The following is a 6,000-nucleotide window of genomic DNA, read 5'->3' as shown; positions in this document are numbered from 1 at the left end:
TTCTGGGTAAGTCTTTAAGAGCTTTGCGCACCTGGATTGTACAATATTTCCCCATTTGTCACGAACGTCGTAATCCTCCTCGTCTGAGGAGGAGTAAGGATCGGACCAAAACGCAGCGTGGTTTGAATACATACTTAATTTAATGAACGAAGACGAAGAACACTAGACAAACTATACAAAAACAACAAACGAACGTGAAGCTATATAACAAATAGTGCTGACACTAAAACACTACACATAGACAATAACCCACAACCCACAATACAAAACAGGCTACCTAAATATGGTTCCCAATCAGAGACAACGCAAAACACCTGTCTCTGATTGAGAACCATATCAGGCCAAACACAGAAATAGACAAACCAGACAAACAACATAGAATGCCCACACAGATCACACCCTGACCAACCAAAACATAAAACATACAAAGCAAACTCGGGTCAGGGCGTGACACCATTATTATTTTCAAAATTCAAAGTTTTGTCAAATGGGTTGTTGATCATCGCGAGTCAACCATTTTCAAGTCTTGCCATAGATTTTCAAGCAGATTTAAGTAAAAACTGTAACTTGGCCCCACTTTCTTCTTGGTAAGCCAGTCCAGTGTAGATTTGTCCTTGTGTTTTAGGTTAATGTCCTGCTGAAAGGTGAGTTCATTTGGGCTCCTGAGTGGCGCAATGGTCTAAGGCACTGTATCTCAGTGCTAGAGGCATCACTATTCCATGCTGTATCACAACCAGCCGTGATTTGGAGTCCCATAGGGCAGCACACAATTGGCTCAGCGTCGTCCGGGTTAGGGTTTGGCCGGGGTAGGCCGTCATTGTAAATAAGAATTTGTTCTTAACTGACTTGCCTAGTTAAATAAAAATAATAAAATCTACCAGTGTCTTGTGGAAAGCAGACTGAACCAGGTTTTCCTCTAGGTTTTTGCCTGTGCTTAGCTTCATTCCGTTTATTTTTTAACCCTGAAAAACTCCCCAGTCCTTAACAATTACAAGCATACCCATAACATGATGCAGCCACCACTATGCTTGAAAATATGGAGGAGTGTTACTCAGTAATGTATTGTATTTGCCCCACACACAAAAAGTGAATTGCTTTGCCACATTTTTAGCCGTATTACTTTAGTGCCTTGTTGCAAACAGGATGCATGTTTTTAAATATTTTTATTCTGTACAGGCTAATTCATTCTGTCAATTAGGTTAGTACTGTGGAGTAACTTCCATCCTCAGTTTTCTCCTGTCATAGCCATTAAACTCTGTGTAACTGTTTCAAAGTCACCATTGGCCTCATGGTGAAAGCCCTGAGCAGTTTCCTTCCTCTCCGGCAACTGAGATAGGAAGGCCGCCTGTATCTTTGTAGTCACTGGGTGTATTCATTCACCATCCAAGTGTAATTAATAACTTCAGCATGCACATAAGGATATTATTTATATATATACTGTATATATAAAAAAATGTATACGCCTATATATATACAGTTGAAGTCGGATGTTTACATACACCTCAGCCAAATACATTTAAACTCATTCCTGACATTTAATTCCTGACATTCCTGACATTTAATCCTAGGAAAAAGGCCCCGTCTTAGGTCAGTTAGGATCACCACTTTATTTTTAGAATGTGAAATGTCAGAATAATAGTAGAGAGAATTATTTATTTCAGCTTTTATTTCTTTCATCACATTCCCAGTGGGTCAAAAGTTTACATACACTCAATTAGTATTTGGTAGCATTGCCTTCCACAAGGCAATGCTGTCCTCCTGACAGAGCTTGTGTAACTGAGTCAGGTTTGTAGGCCTACTTGCTCGCACACGCTTTTTCAGTTCTGCCCACAAATTTTCTATTGGATTGAGGTCAGGGCTTTGTGATTGCCACTCCAATACCTTGACTTTGTTGTCCTTAAGCCATTTTGCCACAACTTTGGAAGTATGCTTGGGGTCATTGTCCATTTGGAAGACCCATTTGCGACCAAGCTTTAACTTCCTGACTGATGTCTTGAGATGTTGCTTCAATATATCCACATAATTTTCCTACCTCATGATTCCATCTATTTTGTGAAGTGCACCAGTCCCTCCAGCAGCAAAGCACCCTCACAACATGATGCTGCCACCCCGTGCTACACGGTTGGGATGGTGTTCTTCGGCTTGCAAGCCTCCCCCTTTTTCCTCCAAACATAACGATGGTTATTATGGCCAAACAGTTCTATTTTTGTTTCATCAGACCAGAGGACATTTCTCCAAAAAGTACGATATTTGTCCCCATGTGCAGTTGCAAACCGTAGTCTGGCTTTTTTATGGCGGTTTTGGAGCAGTGGTTTCTTCCTTGCTGAGCGGCCTTTCAGGTTATGTCGATATAGGACTCGTTTTACTGTGGATATAGATACTTTTGTACCCGTTTCCTCCAGCATCTTCACATGGTCCTTTGCTGTTGTTCTGGGATTAATTTGCACTTATCGCACCAAAGTACTTTCATCTCTAAGACCTCCCTGGTCTTTGTGGTTGAATCTGTTTGACATTCTCTACTCGACCGTTGAACCTTACAGATAATTCTATGTGTGGGGTACAGGGATGAGGTAGTCATTCAAAAATCATGTTAAACACAAGTCCATTGTCACGCCCTGATCTGTTTCACCTGTCCTTGTGATTGTCTCCACCCCCTCCAGGTGTCTCTTATTTTCCCTGGTGTATTTATCCCTGTGTTTCCTGTCTCTCTGTGCCAGTTCTTCTTGTATGTTCAAGTCAACCAGCGTGTTTTTCCCGTGCGCATTCTTTTCAATTCTCTCTTACTAGTCCTCCCGGTTTTGACCTTTGCCTGTTTTTCTGGACTCCATTCCGCCTGCCTGACCATTCTGCTTGTCCTGACCTCTAAGCCTGCCTGCCATTCTGGAACTCTGAACTGGTTTTGACCTTTTGCTTGTCCACAACCATTCTCTTGCCTACCCCTTTTGGATTGTTAATAAACACCTTAGACTCTAACCATCTGCCTCCTGGGTCTCGCCTTGTGTCCTTATAGTACGAACTAGCCATGACAGACCCAGCAAACCTGGACCAGCTCCGCCATGCTGTCTCCCTGCAGGGAGCCACCATTGGGAGGCATGAGGAGCTACTTCAGGACCTTCTGGAAGGGCTTCGTTCCCTGACGGAATGCCACGACCAGGGGTTTAAGGTTATTATGGAGCAAATCAGGGAGTTAGCTCTACCACCTCTGAGAACCCCCAACCACTAAAACTTTTCCCCTGTGAGTGGTGAGGTTGTACAGCCTACCCCGAGAACCCTGCTTACCTCCTCCGGAGCGATACTCTGGGGATCCTGGTACCTGCCAGAGTTTTCTTTCTCAATGCTCCCTTATTTTTGAGCTACAGCCATCTTTGTTTCCTTCGGACTGATCTAAGGTAGCATATATTATTACGCTAATGTCGGGAAGGGCGTTCTCCTTGGCGACGGTTGTTTGGTAAGAACAATCCGCCATTTGTCGTCATCTGGAGGACTTTCTGGCAGAGGTGAGAGGTTTTCGATTCTCCGGTATCCAGGAGAGAGGCAGCCCATAAACTGCTGGATTTAAAAATTCTCGTAGTGTGGCAGACTCCGCTGTTGACTTTCGCACGCTGGCCGCCAAGAGTGCCTGGAATCCGGAGTCCCTTTTTGATACCTTCCTTCAGACTATCTGAGGAGATAAAGGATGAGCTAGCCGCTCGGGAATTGCCGGTGGACCTCGATTCCCTCTTCGCCCTCACCAATAAAATTGATGGCTAAGGGAATGCAGGAGTGAGAGGTCTGGCCTGGGTCACACTCGCTGTTCTTCAAAGGAATACGGAAGTTCCCAAAGTCTATTTTTCTGAGAGGATCCGAAGCCACCCGAGCTCCCTCGAGAATCATCAGCGACGGGTGAGTCAGATACTCCGGAACCTATGCAACTGGCCAGAGCTAGATAATCGCCTAAGGAACATTCACATGGGCTGAGTTCCAACAGTTGTCTGTACTGTGGGGCTGCAGGACATTATATAGCCACCTGCCTAGTTAAGAGACCTATCTCTATAGTAGGCACAAGTACTCTGGTGAGCCAGACTGGGAATCTTCTTAATCCCATTAAATGTACTCCCTCCATTGTTATGCTGCTGTGGGGAGACAAGTCTAAATCTCTACGGGTGCTCATTGACTCTGGGGCAGATGAGTTTTATGGATGCTACTCTAGTTTCTGAATTAGGTATTCCCGCTCCACTTCTCTCTGTTCCCATGGATGCCAGAGCACTGGACGGACGCTCCATTGGTAGAGTTACCCACAGCACTGTTCCTGTTAATCTACGGGTTTCAGGAAATCAGTGAGGCTATACAGCTGCTTCTCATTACGTTTCCCCATGTTCCAGTTGTTTTGGGATTTTCTTGGCTTAAAAAACACAACCCCGTTATTGATTGGACCAAGTTCAATCCTGGGTTGGAGTCCATTTTGCCATTGCCTCAAAGCAGCGCAGCCTTCCCCAAGACAGCCTCCTCAGGGCTTAAGTCAAGTCTCAGATTTCTCTACCATCCCCACAGAGTACCACAACCTCCTGGAGGTTTTCAGCAAGGCACGGGCTACTTCTCTTCCCCCGCATCGTCCTTATGATTGTGCCATTGATCTCCTCCCAGGCACCACACCATCTCGTGGCAGGTTATATTCTCTATCTGGGCCAGAGACCAAGGCCATGGAGGAGTACATAGAGGAGTCTCTGGCTACTGGGGCTGTCCGTCCGTCTACTTCTCCTGTCGGCGTTGTTTTTCTTTGTGGAGAAGGACAAGACCCTGCGTCCGTGCATTGACTATCGGGGTCTTAATGATATAACGATCAAGAATCGTTACCCCCCCACCACTCCTCTCCTCGGCTTTTGAACCTCTCCAGGGGGCCACCATTTTTTTCCAAGCTGGACCTTCGGAATGCCTACCACCTGGTTAGGATACGGGAAGGTAATGAGTGGAAGACAGCATTCAACACAGCCAGCGGACATTATGAGTACCAGGTAATGCCGTTTGGACTCACCAATGTTTCCACTGTCTTCCAGGCCCTGGTAAACAATGTGTTCCGGGACATGCTAAACCGGTTTGTGTTTGTATACCCTGTTTTTTTGCCGGTCTGCCCAAGAACATGTTCTCCATGTCAGACCGGTCCTTCAGCGCCTCCTGGAGAACCAATTGTTCGTAAAAGCCGAGAAGTGTGAGTTCCACCACTCTACCATCTCCTTTCTGGGATATGTCATTGCTGAGGGAAATGTCCAGATGGATCCTGGAAAGGTGAAAACAGTGGTGGATTGGCCTCCACCCACGTCCAGGGTGCAGTTGCAACGTTTCCTAGGTTTTGCTAACTTCTACCTCTGTTTCATTTGGGGTTACAGCACCCTGGTGGCCCCCCTCTCTGCACTCACCTCTCCCAAAGTACTGTTTACATGGTTTCCAGCTTTCAACAAAGCCTTTGTGAACCTGAAGCATTGGTTCACAACAGCATCCATCCGGACCCGTCCCGTCAATTTGTGGTTGAGGTTGATGCTTCTGATGTTGGAGTGGGGGCCATCCTGTCCCAACGATCTGCCCAGGACCAAAAGATTCATCCCTGTGCCTTCCTGTCCCATCAACTCGACTCTGCAGAAAGAAACTACGATGTGGGTAACCAAGAATTCCTGGCAGTCAAGATGGCACTGGAGGATTGGAGACACTGGCTGGAGGGAGCTGAACATCTGTTTTTGGTCTGGACCGACCACAAGAATCTGGAATATCTCCGCACAGCCAAGCGCCTTAATTCCAGGAAGGCCCGGTGGGCTCTGTTATTTACTAGGTTCAATTTCACCATCTCCTAACGCTCAGGTCCAAAAACATGAAGCCGGACGCTCTCTTCAGTCTAACAGTTCCTCTGCCACTCCCTCTGAATCTGAGACCATCCTCCCTGCCTCTTGTTTGGCGACTTCTCTTTGGGGAATTGAGGCTCTGGTCCGCAAGGCTCAGCGTTCCGTCGGACCCTGGGGGGGGCCCGGCTAA

Source organism: Salvelinus namaycush, chromosome 20, assembly GCF_016432855.1.
Source record: "Salvelinus namaycush isolate Seneca chromosome 20, SaNama_1.0, whole genome shotgun sequence".
NCBI classification, from domain to species: Eukaryota; Metazoa; Chordata; class Actinopteri; order Salmoniformes; family Salmonidae; genus Salvelinus; species Salvelinus namaycush.
Note: the sequence above shows the minus strand (reverse complement) of the source record.